Source organism: Macaca thibetana, chromosome 1, assembly GCF_024542745.1.
Source record: "Macaca thibetana thibetana isolate TM-01 chromosome 1, ASM2454274v1, whole genome shotgun sequence".
In the NCBI taxonomy this organism is placed as follows: domain Eukaryota; kingdom Metazoa; phylum Chordata; class Mammalia; order Primates; family Cercopithecidae; genus Macaca; species Macaca thibetana.
Window position 1 is genome coordinate 91,317,370 of NC_065578.1, and position 14,403 is coordinate 91,331,772.

The 14,403-nt window shown below is 45.0% G+C and overlaps 1 protein-coding gene across 8 annotated transcripts in view; it reads left to right on the forward strand.

The window, feature by feature from the left end:
- The first annotated feature begins 7,066 nt into the window (after positions 1–7,066).
- The window catches only part of BRDT (bromodomain testis associated), a 66,553-nt gene continuing 59,216 nt past the window's right edge, over positions 7,067–14,403 (forward strand). For 2 of the 8 annotated variants that reach the window (XM_050776603.1, XM_050777050.1), the window contains exons 1-2: positions 7,095–7,217; positions 7,329–7,379. The gene's annotated coding sequence lies outside the window, so the exon portion shown is untranslated. Of the gene's footprint in view, positions 7,218–7,328; positions 7,380–7,587; positions 7,658–9,400; positions 9,488–14,403 lie in introns of those variants that run through there. The other 6 variants (XM_050776746.1, XM_050776838.1, XM_050777129.1 and 3 more) reach the window with 6 other exon arrangements.

Here is a 14,403-nt window from a genome sequence, read left to right on the forward strand (position 1 = left end):
GCCCAGACCAGGACTAATCTCTTAACCTGTAGAGTCTGTGCTAACTCCCAATAGTCTTAGAATTGAATTGTTGGACACCAGGTTGGGAAGAATTGGAAAATTTGGTGTAGAAAATCCCCACACATTTGGTGCTAATAATGATGTCAGAAATGACAACATTATAAATACTATGGGAGTATTTATATTTACCCAAGTGTCACTCAAAAAGCAAACAGCAAGCCAAGAGGCCGTGGCTCACGCCTGTAATCCCAACACTTTGGGAGGCGGAGGCGGAGGCGGAGGCGGAGGCGGAGGCGGAGGCGGAGGTGGAGGCAGAGACAGAGACAGAGGCGGGTGAATCACTTGAGGTCAGGAGTTTGAGACCAGCCTGGCCAACATGGTGAAACCCTGTCTCTACTAAAAATACAAAAACTTGCTGGGCGTGGTTACACATGCCTGTAGTCCCAGCTACTAGGGAGGCAGAGGCAGGAGAATTGCCTGAACTCGTGTGTGGGTGGTTGCAGTGTGCCCAGATCACACCACTGCACTCTAGCCTGGGTGACAAAGCAAGACCCTGTTTCAAACAAACAAACAAACAAAAAAATCACATAGCAGATTGTAAATTCTTGGCATATCCAACAGTCATTGTGAGAACTTTTTTTTTTTTTTTTTTTTTAATGGAATCTCAGTCTGTCGCCCAGGCTGGAGTGCAGTGGCGTGATCTCGGCTCACTGCAACCTCAGCCTCCTGGGTTCAAGTGATTCTCCTGCCTCAGTCTTCGGAGTAGGCATCCACCACCATGCTCAGCTAATTTTTGTATTTTTAGTAGAGACAGGGTTTCACCATGTTGGGTCTTGAACTCCTGACCAGGCGATTTGCCTTGGCCTCCCAAAATGCTGGGATTACAGAAGTGAGCCACTGCGCCTGGTTGAGAACTTCTTATATGCTCGCTTATTAGCAATGGCTTAAGTTTCTTACTTTCCTTTCTTCTTTTTAAATAACAGAGATGAGGTCTCACTATGTTGCCCAGGCTGGTCTTGAACTTCTGATCTCAAAAGCGCTCCTGCTGCCTCGGCCCCGCAGAGTGTTAGGATTATGGGTGTGAGCCACTGCACCCAGCCTCCTAATTATGTTTTAATAGAAATATGGCCGGGCATAGTGGCTGACCTCTGTAAACCCAGCACTGTGGGAGGTCAAGTTGGGTGAAGCTCTTGAGCTCAGGAGTTTGAGACTAGTCTGGCCAATATGGTGAAATCCCATCTTTACAAAAAAATTTTTTAAAAAATTGCCAGGTGTGGTGGTGCACACCTGGGAGTATGCCTTGAGCCCGAGAGGTTGAGGCGGCAGTGAGCTGTGCTTGCACCACTGCACTCCAGCCTGGGTGACAGAGCAAGACCCTGTCTAAAAAGGAAAAACAAAAAACAAACAATAAAAAAAGCCTATGCATTTTGTTCTACCTCCACTGTTTACTATTGGAGAATTTTTCAAAATGAATAAATGAAGCATAATCCCAAAGCTCCCGTTTAAAGATTAAGAGATCGTCAATGAAGTTTAAAAATAAAAATAAAGGCCAGGCCCAGTGGCTCACACCTGTAATCCCAACACTTTGGGAGGCCGAGGCAGGTGGAATGAGGTCAGGAGTTCGAGACCAGCCTGACCAACATGGTGAAACTCTGTCTCTACTAAAAATACAAAAATTAGCTGGGTGTGGTGGCAGGCACCTGTAATCCTAGCTACTTGGGAGGCCGAGGCAGGAGAATTGCTTGAACCCCGGAGGCGGAGGTTGCAGTGAGTCAAGATCACACCACTGCACCCCAGCCTGGGTGACAGGGCAAGACTACATCTCAAAAATAAATAAATAAATAAATAAATACATACATAAATACATAAAGCAAAAATTGAGGTCATTGTTAATACATGAACATATACAATTATATATGGTTAATAGGTGGAAATAGAGTATAGCAGTGCCCCCATTTCCTTGGTTTTACTTACTGAGGTTTCAGTTACCCATGGCCAACTACAGTCTGAAAATATTAAATGGGAATTTCCAGAAAAAAAGAATTTTATAAGTTTTAAATTGCCTGTCACTCTGCATAGCAGGATAAAATCTTGCACCATACAGCTCTGTCAATTCTTCTCATTGTGTAGGTATTTTATTATTTCACATCATCACAAGAAGTGTGGGTACAGTACAATAAGATATTTTGAGAGAGAAAGAAACCATTCACATAACTCGTATTACACTGTATTGTTATAATTGTTCTATTTTATTATTATGTATTGTTACTCTATTACTATGTGTAATTTATAAATTAAACTTTATCATAGGAATGTATGTATATACAGAGTTTGGTACTATCCTCAGTTTCAGGCATCCACTGGGGTTCTTGGAACATATTCCCTGCAGGTAAGGAAGGATCACTGTATTATGTGGTATAATGAAATATATGTTTAGTCTTTGTCCCCAGTTCCTAGCCCAAATCATCTAAAACCATTGGAATTTCCTGAGTGATAGTAGCTTTTGTTATTCATTACAAGTGCCTTCTATCACACCTCAGTATATGCTAACAAGGTGACTCAGGGTGGGGCGTCTCCATAGCTTCAGGATGAGAGCTGGTCTTTGGAAAGACAAAATACTTGATTAGAGGGTTGGAACTTTCAGTCCCCATCCTCTCCGACCTTGGACCTCCAGGGAGGAGAGGGGGCCGTGAGCCAGGCATAGTGACTCATGTTTGTAATCCCACAACTTTGGGAAGCCTCGGTGGGAGGATCTCTTGAGGCCAGGAGTTTGAGACCAGCCTGGGTACATGGCAGGACCTTATTTCTACAAAAAATAAAAAATTTAGCCAGGGGTGGTAGTGTGCACTTGTAGTCCCAGCTACACAGGAGGCTGAGGTGGGAGGATCTGATTGCTTGAGGCCAAGAGGTTGAGGCTGCAGTGGGCCTGACTGCACCACTGCACTCCAGCCTGGGTAACAGAGCGAGACTCTGTCTCAAAAAAAACCTCAACAGACTGAGGATCCCTTGAGGCCAGAAATTCGAGACCAGTCTGGGCAATACAGTGAGACCCTGTCTCTACACTTTTTTTTTTTTTTGAGACGGAGTCTCACTCTGTCACCCAGGCTGGAGTGCAGTGGCATGATCTCCGCTCACTAAAACCTCTGCCTCCTGGGTTCAAGTGATTCTCCTGTCTCAGCCTCCCGAGTAGCTGGGATTACAGGCGCCCGCCACCACACACCAGCTAATGTTTGTATTTTTAGTAGAGATGGGGTTTCGCCATGTTGGTCAGACTGGTATTGAATTCCCGGACTCAAATGATCTGCCCGCCTCGGTCTCCCAAAGTGCTGGGATTACAGGCGTGAGCCACAGCGCCCAGCCCACTTTCTTTTCTATATATATATATATATATATATATATATATTTTTTTTTTTTTTTTTTTTTTTTTTTTTTTTTTTGAGACGGAGTCTCGCTCTGTCACCCAGGCTGGAGTGCAGTGGCCAGATCTCAGCTCACTGCAAGCTCCTCCTCTCGGGTTCACGCCATTCTCCTGCCTCAGCCTCCCGAGTAGCTGGGACTACAGGCACCCACCACTTCGCCCGGCTAGTTTTTTGTATTTTTTAGTAGAGACGGTGTTTCACCGTATTAGCCAGGATGGTCTCGATCTCCTGACCTCATGATCCGCCCATCTCGGCCTCCCAAAGTGCTGGGATTACAGGCTTGAGCCACCGCGCCCGGCCTCAATATTTTTGAAGCTACTTTCCCCTACCATTTTTCTGTCATACACCCCTGGCAAATCTCAATGCTACTACTTCATTTCTCCACAGTCACCAATTTCTGTGTCTTCACTGTCTCAAGTATGTCTTACTAAATGTACTTTTCCAATCAGCTTGTTCTGTTCTCTGTAATAATTATTTAGAAAAATTTCCACTCTCACCTAACCTCCTTCCTGCCCTTCTTTCCCATCTTTAGCCTAGACTGTATTTTGAACTGGTTAATCAACTTCTTATTCAAAATCTCCACCTAGATATCTTACAGAATATTCAAAACTGAACTAAGAATCTTCAGTCTTCTAAGACTGATTCCCTTTCAGTAAATGGTGCCATTCTCCAAATGCTCAATGCAACCCAAGCCATCTTTACATCTAATCTAATACCAAATCCTGGCGGGGAGGCCTACCTCCCAAATAAACTCATTCTCCATATTCTCCATTTTTGCAGCCATTTCAAGTTTAAAAAAAATAAAACAAAAATAACAGAAAACAAAATAAACTTCAAATCTGGTCTTGTTACTTTCCCTATCCCCTTAATTCAAATCTAATTTGCCAGAGTCATTAACACCCAGGCAGGGCCTGGTGCAGTGGCTCACACCTGTAATCCCAGCATTTTGGGAGGCTGAAGCAGGCGAATCATTTGAGGTCAGGAGTTCAAGATCAGCCCGACCAACATGATAAAACCCCGTCTCTACTAAAAATACAAAAAAATTAGCTGGGTGTGGTGGCGCATGCCTGTGGTACCAGCTACTTGGGAGGCTGAGGCAGGAAGGAGAATAGCTTGAACCCAGGAGGTGGAGTTTGCAGTGAGCCATGATCATGTCACTGCCCTCCAGCCTGGGTGACAGAGCAAGACCCTGTCTCAAAAAAAAAAAAAGGAAGGATTGAAGGGTAATTTACTCAATGATAATACATTTTAAAGGTTTTTGATACTTTGCACTTACAGTACATACTGTCTAGTGCAGGAAATAGACATTAAATATACCACTGGCTATACAATTGGAATTAGTGCTATTTAATTAGGTTGTAATAAGAGTGTTTAACAGGAAGACCTAATCCAGTGGAGGCCCCCTTGAGGAAATGACTTTAGCCTGAGAGTTGAGGAATCAGTGTGGGATTGGAGGAAGGATGAAAGAGCCAACTGTAGAAGCCCAGAGACAAAAGATAGGGTCCTGGAAAGAGCCGGAAGGTCACTGGCTGGAGATGGGGACACCACTTTGTAGTTCATCTTAAGGGGTTTGCTTTTTATCCTAAAAATAATGGAAAGTAATTGAAAGGTTTTAAGGGTGGTAACATGATGAGATTTAGCTTTTTGTTTGTTTGTTTGTTTGTTTGTTTGAGATGGAGTCTCACCCTGTTGCCCAGGCTGGAGTGCAGTGGCACGATCTCGGCTCACTGCAACCTCCACCTGCCAGGTTCAAGTGATTCTCCTGCCTCAGACTCCTGAGTAGCTGGGATTACAGGCCCACCCCACCACGCCCGGCTAATTTTTGTATGTTTGGTAGAGACAGGGTTTCACCATGTTGGTCAGGCTGGTCTTGAACTCCTGACCTCATGATCCCCCCACCGCCCCCCGGCCCCCACAGCCTCCAAAAGTGCTGGGATTACAGGCATGAGCCACCGCGCCCAGCCTGAGATTTAGCTTTTTAAAAGATCGTTCAGAAGGCAGTGTAGTGTTCTGAGCCTACAGTCCCTGCTACTGGGGAGGCTGAGGTAGGAGGATGTTTAAGCTCAGGAGTTCAAGACTATCTTGAGTTATGATTGCATTGCTTCATTCCAGCCTGGGCCACAGAGCAAGACTCAATCTCAAAAAAAAATCACTCAGTCTTCTTTTTTTTTTTTTTTTTTTTTTTTTGAGACGGAGTCTCGCTCTGTCGCCCAGGCTGGAGTGCAGCGTCAGGATCTCAGCTCACTGCATGCAAGCTCCGCCTCCCGGGTTTACGCCATTCTCCTGCCTTAGCCTCCCGAGTAGCTGGGACTACAGGCGCCCGCCACCTCGACCGGGTAGTTTTTTGTATTTTTTAGTAGAGACGGGGTTTCACCGGGTTAGCCAGGATGGTCTCGATCTCTTGACCTCGTGACCCACCCGTCTCGGCCTCCCAAAGTGCTGGGATTACACCCTCAGTCTTCTTTACCTAAAGTGTGCGTGTCTCCCTCCACTAATTCTCAGGTCAAAAAAGGAGGGTCAAAAAGTTGATAGTTGGGGCAAAATTTGTACTGAGTCATTCCTGTCTTTCATTTCCCTTGACTTCCTTTAGACTTTTCATGATATGAGAGTCACACCCTAAATCTGTACCCATCTACTCTTTTCCTGAACGATAAAATAATCTCTATATCTAATCTCTATTTAATCTATTAGAGTTTCACTTTGTTGCCCTGGCTGGCCTTGAACTCCTGGGATTAAGTAAGCCTTCCGCTTTACCCTCCCCAGTAATGGGCATTGCAGGCGCCTGCAGCCACACCATGAATACTATTTTAAACTAACACAAACAAGAACACGAAAATTAAATCTAAACAAAAAGTGCTTGCCAATCCAGGTATTTATGTGACGTCTAGTAAGTAGATGAAGTGTGTTGCTTTCTTGTGAACACTTGGTTCTTTCCTCCCACACCAAAGTGATTTAATTAAGACGTGTCAAGCTGTTAATGGCCCCCAGACTTCCGGTTCAGGAAACTGGCGATCGATGGCTTTTTGGCCGGATTTGGGAGCAGCTTGTCAGCCGTTTTTGCCCTCCCCTTCCCATCCATCCACTGGGAATGAGTATTAGGAATTCAGAAGGGTTGTTTGCTATTTGATCCTAAGGGAAACTACTGTACTAAATATATTCTTCTGACACATATTAGCACCCTTAAAGTATCTGCAAACCATCAAGAGGTAGTTGCGAAGACTCAAAATCCTAAATCACTCACTTATCAGCACGCAGCTGTTGCGAAACAGCTCTTAAATTGCCACTTTAAAACCAATGAGAGCATGTCTCCAGCCTCAGCTGCTACTTAATATTGATCAAGCACTCACTACGTGCAAGAGACAGGAACTGTGGAGAAGGCTGGAAAAAAAAGTGTGAAAACGACGAAAACATCAGAAGCCAAAACTCAAGAACCTGTACTAGGCTAACTGATTAGTGAAAACGTTGTGTTAACAGCAAACGCCCGTTCTCTGCACAGCAAGGACCCCAACCCACTCTGCCTGCCCTATGAGGCCTGAGCTGCCCAGCTCAGACTCCTACACCTTTTTTGCGCTGCGCGGGGGTAGGTGTGGTCACGTGACAGGTTCAGACCAATGGGCAGGCCGCCCGCGGGGGGTCTCCTATAAAGGCGCCTGTCGCAGTCGCCTAGCGGCCGCCATTGCAACAAAAACTGGCAGCGAGGAACCGCGGAGAACTGCTGGCGTGCACGGCTTAATTTTGTGCGGCCAAAAAGGGGCAGTCACGTAAGGTCCGTTTTGTAATATACAGGTAACATTACAGGTAATGTACCCTCCATAGGGGGTGTTGCCTTAGGCCGGCCCCGAGGTGCGGCCTTGGGTGGGAACAACCGTTTTTTCCCCTCTCCCCTCCCCCACCCCATCAACATCGTAGGACAGTCCGGGCAGTTGAGAAGGCCACCCCGACTTCGTGCCTGCAGCCCAGGTGAGTTGCCAGTGACTTTCCTTTGGCCTTACCAACTTCAGACTCGTTGTCCCCAAGGAATCTTTTTCTCTCTCTCCCTCCTTCCCCCTAAATGTCTGGTTTTTTCTTCAAGGGAGGGCTGGGAAGGAGAAGGTTGGGGCGAGGGAGTGGGAGGTCCAGTTGTCCAACTGACGCCTCCCATTTTGAAATATACTCATGGTCTTTGTAGTTCCTCTTAGGTCTTGGACTGGTGTGGATCGCTGCTGCCTGTAACTGTAATTTTGGAAATGCAAGAGAAAGTACGGAGCTTTTAGCTTTAGCTAGCATTTTGTGTTTATTCTCCAAGTGGTCATTTGGGACGGGGAAGTTCGGGTTCTTGCTTCATTTATTTATTCAACTAACTTTATTAAGCCCCTGGAACATGCTGAACCGTCTTCTGGGTACTGCAGAATTGTGGTGGGCCTTACCTCAAGGCCCAATACGGGCGCGCTGGCCTGTATTAAGAATTAAGATAGAAGAGGCCGGGCGCAGTGACTCACCCCTGTAATCCCAGCACTTTGGGAGGCGGAGGCAAGCGGATCACCTGAGGTCAGAAGTTCAAGACCAGCCTGGCCAACGTAATGAAGCCCCCGTCTCTACTAAAAATACAAAAATTAGCTGGGTGTGATGGCAGGCGCCTGTAGTCCCAGCTGCTCGGGAGGCTGGGGCAGGTGAATTGCTTGAACCCAGGAGGAGGTGGATGTGGCAGTGAGCTGAGCTCAGGCCACTGCACTCTAGCCGGGATGACAATGAGACTCCGTCTCAAAAAAAAAAAAAAAAAAAAAAAAAAAAAAAAAAAAAAAAAAAAAAAGGGCCTGCTGTGTTGCCCAGGTTGGAGTCAGGGGCTATTGACAGGCACTGTCATGGCCCACTACAACCTCAACTCCGGACCTCAAGCGATTCTCCTGCCTAAGCCTACTGGCTAGCTGGTACTACAGGTACCCTGCTTCACTGTGGCTGACAGTGTTGGGAATTGGTGAAGTAGGAAGAGATGAGTCTAGTAAGGTGGCCAAGGGGGCAGATTATAAAGGGGTTTATATAGCATGAAGGATAGTGAGTTGAACTGTGTGATCTTAAGCAACACTGTTGCATAATTCATATGGTGACTAGTGATTGAACAAAAGCAGTGGTTTGCTGATTGGAGAATAGGAAAAGAGTAAGTATCTCGAATATTTAAATTATATTAAGCATTCATTTGTGCCCATGTATTTGATACTTTGGAGTGGCTGAGATTGGCATAAGGTGGGGCAGCGGGGCTGCAGGGGCCAGGGACGGTGTATAGATAGAATTTTTAAAAAAAGGGGGAGGGCAGAGCATGGTGGCTCACACCTGTAATCCCAGCACTTTGGGAGGCCAAGGAGGGTGGATCACAAGGTCAGGAGTTCAAGACCAGCCTGGCCAACATGTTGAAACCCTGTCTCTACTAAAAATACAAAAAATTAGCTGGGTGTGGTGGCATGCGCCTGTAATCCCAGCTACTCCAGAGGCTGAGGCAGAGAATTGCTTAAACCTGGAGGGGTGGAGGTTGCAGTGAGCCGAGATTGTGCCACTGCACTCCAGCCTGGGCAACAGAGCGAGATTCTATCGCAAAAAAAAAAGACAGAAAAGGGAAGTTGAGGTGGCTCAGACCTGTAACCCCAGCACTTTGGCATGTTGAGTTGGGCAGCCAGGAGTTCAAGACCAACCTGGCCAACATGGCGAAACCACGTCTCCACTAAAAATACAAAAAAAAAATTAGGTGCAGTGGCTCATGCCTGTAATCTCAGCACTTTGTGGGGACAAGGTCAGAGGATCGCCTGAGTTCAGGAGTTTGAGACCAGCCTGGGCAATAGAGTGAGACCCTATCTCTATAAAAAATACAAAAAACTCTGCAAAGAGACTGTATCCCCAAATTCTAGCTCAATGCTTTGGCCGCATTTGTAGGTGCTTTATGTTAGTACATATTCAATGAATGAACAAATAGAATTTGGAAAATGGTATCCTGGAAACCAGAAGAGCATTTTAAGAGTCATAATAGTTTAGTGACAGATGTTCCTGGGAGGTCAAGTTAAGAGTCAAAAATAATTCATTGGATTTAACAATTTAGTATGGTAAGTGTTAATCTTAGTGTAAGGGGAGTTTTAGAGGAATGTTGGGGAAAAGCCAAGTGTGAAGTAGGCTGTAAAGACAATGTAGTTTCTCAGGATGCTCTGGGATGAGGTATGGAAGAAAAGATTGAGGTCCCAAGAAAATGATAGGATTAAGGGAAGCATTTTAAAGGAGACTTGACAAAGTTTATATGGAGGGAAGCTAGTAGATAAATGTCGAAGATACAGAAAAGATGGACCAGGACATCTGTTGAAGATACAGAAAAGATGAACCAGCATAATGGTTCATACCTGTGATCCTAGCACTTTGGGAGCTTGAGGCAGGTGGAGGAGTGCTTGAGCCCAGGAGTTCAAGACCAGCTTGGGTAACATAGTGAGATCCATCTCTACCAAAAAAAAAAAAAGGGGGGACCAAGGGCCTTCCAGGGGTGAAGGGGGAGTGTTATCTAGAGTCCCTGGGAAAAGAGTTCTAGATAGAAAAAGCGCCTCATCCTTAGACTGAAGGGAGAAGCAAATGAGAAGATTGAGTCATTGTAAGGAATAAACATTGTAATTCATTTCTATTAATTACCTCTGGCCCAAATTGAAGCCTGATCTAAGTTTGCAGAAACTATTTTCTCCCTTGGATTGGAGACTGCTCATTTGATGTTGTAGGATTTGGAGTTAGTATATGAGCTCATCAAGGGCCAGGTTACTTTTTACCTCCAGCTCTTTAGTTCTATGCTGTACTGTTTCCTGAGACTCAAGTATGCACATAGGGCAACACAATTTAATACATCCATCTTTGTGGTTAGTAATCATTGAGGGAATTCAAAAATTTGTCAGCTGGGTGTTGTGACTCATGCCTGTAATCCCAGCTCTTTGGGAGGCTGAGGCAGGAGGATCGCTTGAGCCCAGGAGTTCAAGACCAGCCTGGCCAATATGGTGAAACCTTGTCTCTACTAAAAATACAAAAATTAGCCAGGCGTGGTGGCACAGGTCTGTAATCCCAGCTACTTGGGAGGCTGAGGTAGGAGAATCACTTGAACCCGGGAGGCAGAGGTTCTAGTGAGCCGGGTTCATGTTACTGCATTCCATCCTGGGTGACAGCAAGAAAAAGATTCTTTTCAGAGTTGCCAAGGTTATTTTGAGAGTTACTGAGGGGTGAAGAGGCATGTGGTTTTCAGGTGATTTGTTCATGGAACCATAGACTGATGTAACAAGGGGAGGCTACACTATTATGTGATTGTCTTCAACAAAGTGAATTGAACTTTTAATTATGATACATTGTTTTTGAACAGTTGTAATGAGTGGTTACTATGCAACATTGAATTCTTGACATTAGATTTCATCTGCTTATGACACATCTTTTTTTTTTTTTTTTTTTTACCATTTTCTTCTCCTACCTGTTTTGTTTGTTTTTTGAGACAGTCTCCCTCTGTTGCCCAGGCTGGAGTACAGTGGCATGATCTCACCTCACTGCAACCTCCCCCTCCCGAATTCAAGCGATTCTCCTGTCTCAGCCTCCCAAGTAGCTGGGACTACAGGCATGTGACACCACACCTAGCAAATTTTGGTCTTTTTAGTAGAGACAGGGTTTTACCATGTCGCCCAGGCTGGTCTTAAACTCCTGACCTCAGGTGATCCATTTGCCTTGGCCTCCCAAAGTGCTGAGATTGTAGGTGTAAGCCACCATGCTTGGCTTTTATTTTATTTTACTTTATTTTATTTTTTTTTTTTTTGAGACGGAGTCTCGCTCTGTCGCCCAGGCTGGAGTGCAGTGGCGCGATCTCGGCTCACTGCAAGCTCCGCCTCCCGGGTTCACGCCATTCTCCTGCCTCAGCCTCCCGAGTAGCTGGGACTACAGGCGCCCACAACCGCGCCCGGCTAATTTTTTGTATTTTTAGTAGAGACGGGGTTTCACCGTGGTCTCGATCTCCTGACCTTGTGATCCGCCCGCCTCGGCCTCCCAAAGTGCTGGGATTACAGGCGTGAGCCACCACGCCCGGCTATTTTATTTTATTTTATTTTATTTTTGAGGCAAGTTCTCACTCTTGTCACTTAGGCTGGAGTGCAGTGGTGCAATCATGGCTCACTGCAGCCTCCACTTCATGGGCTCAAGTGATCCCCCCACCTCTGCCTCCAGAGTAGCTGGGACTACAGGTGTGCTCTATGATGCCCAGTTAATTTTTGTATTTTGTGTAGACACAAGATCTCACTATGTTGCCCAGGCTGGTCTTGAACTCCTGGACTCAAGTGTTCTTCCCACCTTGGCCTCTCAAAGTGTTGAGTTTACAGACATGAGCTACCGTGTATGACCCATCTTTCTAGAGATAATATCCATGGGCAAAAAATGTTTTGAAAGCAGAAATAACAAAATGACAAATCACTATAAACATTAGAAGCAATAGTGGAGGCTGGGTATGGTGGCTCACGTCTGTAATCCCAGCACTTTGGGAGGCCGAGGTGGGAGAATCACTTGAGACCAAGAGTTTAATAAGACCAGCTTGAGCAGCACGGTGAAACCTCGTCTCTACTAAAAAAAATTACAAAAATTAGCCAGGTGTGGTGACATGCACCTGTCATCCCAGCTACTTGGGAGGATGGCTTGAGCCCGAGATCGAGGCTTCAGTGAGCAGTGATCGTGCACTCCAGCCTGGTTGACAAAGCAAGACCCTGTCTCAACAAAACAAAAAAACAGAGGACTTTCACCTAGATGGGTTAGACTGCAGATTATAGTTGCCAGTATAATGGTAACTCTGTACTTTTTTTCCCCCCTTAAGGTGGCACATTGGAATGTGAGTGTAAGTGCTTTTTAGAACCTTAAATTAACCAACATGTTTACTTCTGATACTTCACAAGTGATTAGGACCCACCATTAAGATGAAAATTGTCTGGGTATGGTGGCTCAATCCTGTAATCCCAGTGCTTTGGGAGGCTGAGGCAGGTGAATCACTTGAGGTCAGGATTTCAAGACAGCCTGGCCAACATGATGAAATCCCATCTCTACTAAAAATGCAAAAATTAGCCGGGTGTAGTATAATGCCTCCCTGTAATCCCAGCTACTAGGGAGGCTGAGACAGGAGAATCTCTTGAACTGTGGAGGCAGAGGTTGCAGTGAGCTGAGATTTCTCCATGGCACTATGGCCTGGGAGACAGAGTGAGACTGTCCTAAAATCAAAACAACAAAAACCTCTTTTGGGTTATTTTATAGGACTCTTGTGGTGGCTTTTTCGTTTGTTATTAAAAAATTTTTTTTTTTTTTTTTTTTTTTTTGAGACGGAGTCTCGCTCTGTAGCCCAGGCTGGAGTGCAGTGGCCGGATCTCAGCTCACTGCAAGCTCCTCCTCTCGGGTTCACGCCATTCTCCTGCCTCAGCCTCCCGAGTAGCTGGGACTACAGGCGCTGCCACCTCGCCCGGCTGTTTTTTGTATTTCTTAGTAGAGACGGGGTTTCACCGTGTTAGCCAGGATGGTCTCGATCTCCTGACCTCGTGATCCGCCCATCTCGGCCTCCCAAAGTGCTGGGATTACAGGCTTGAGCCACTGCGCCCGGCCGTTATTAAAAATTAAGAGCTAAAATTAGTCATAAAGGCTTTAGGGAAAGTGAAATAGTAAAATTGACAGCTGTCTAGCATAGAAATTTGCGAAGTATAAAAAGCCACATAAGCGCATTTTTAAACGTTTAAAAGAAACAGATTAAAGTAATTGAAGCAGTAAGATGGGTAATGACAGTGGATAAATTATAAAAAGGAAAATTTTTAGTCATATATTGCTGGGCAGTGAGCTTCACACTAGAAACCAGGGCCTGCAGCCAAGAAATCCAGAAAATTCACCACTGAGAAGATAATCGGATTATCAAATATTAGCTATTGTTTTGCCCAGTGACAATGATATCAGAATTATTTGTTAATGTTTGGTCCATTCATGTTCAAGCCGTCTGTGGCCCTCAATTACAGTGTATTTAAGGCTGTTATTAAAATTTTCAAGCATAGAGAAAGGTAAAATAATACAAAAAACATCTCTGTATATCAGCAGTTGTCAACATTTTGCCATGTTTGCTTTTCTGTATAGCCTTCTTCCCACAAGCCTTTTAAAGATATATTACAGATATGACTTCACAAGTTTTTTTGAGCAGCACTTAGCATTTTTTTCTGTACAGCTTGCTATTACATCTATCAAGATGAGCAATCCCCTAGATTTCCCTAGTTGTCTCAAAATGTTTGTTATGACTGATCTTTTTCTTTGCCACCTTTCTGGCTGGAAATATGGCTGATTTTTAAAACCAAGATTTGATATAGAATAACCAATTGAGTTTGGCTAGCATGGCTCTTCCCACCCCCCACCCCCTGCCTGCTTTTCCTGAGTTGTATGTCATGGATCTTAATGTAGAGTCATTTTTCTTATTTTCTGTAATGCCTTGACTTTTGTGAAATAGGCCATTCCAGCACTGTCCCTTAGAACTTTTCTGCTGTGATGGCAATGTTCTATATCTGCATTGTCTCTTACAGTAGCTGCTAGCCACATGTGGCTATTAAGCACTTGAAATGTGGCTAAGTTTTTTAATTCTGTTAAGTTTTGGGTGATTTAAATTTAAATTGTTATAGTTAACTAGGGGCCATCATATAGCACAGCTCTAAGTCCCTGAATTTTCTGTAAAATAAAAGTTAAATCTAAAAGCTTGATTAGGCTGGCATGGTGGCTCACATCTGTAATCCGCAGAGCTTTGGGAGGCTGAGGTGAGAGGATGACTTGAAGCCAGGAATTTGAGACCAGTCTGGGAAACATAGTGAGACTCTGGCTTCCCCCCTCCCCTGAAAAAATAATTAACCAGGCATGGTGGTATGTACCTGTAGTCCTAGCTACTCGGGAAGCTGAGGCAGGAGGATTCCTTGCGCCCAGGAGTTCAAGATTGCAGTGAGCCATGATTGAGCCACTGCAC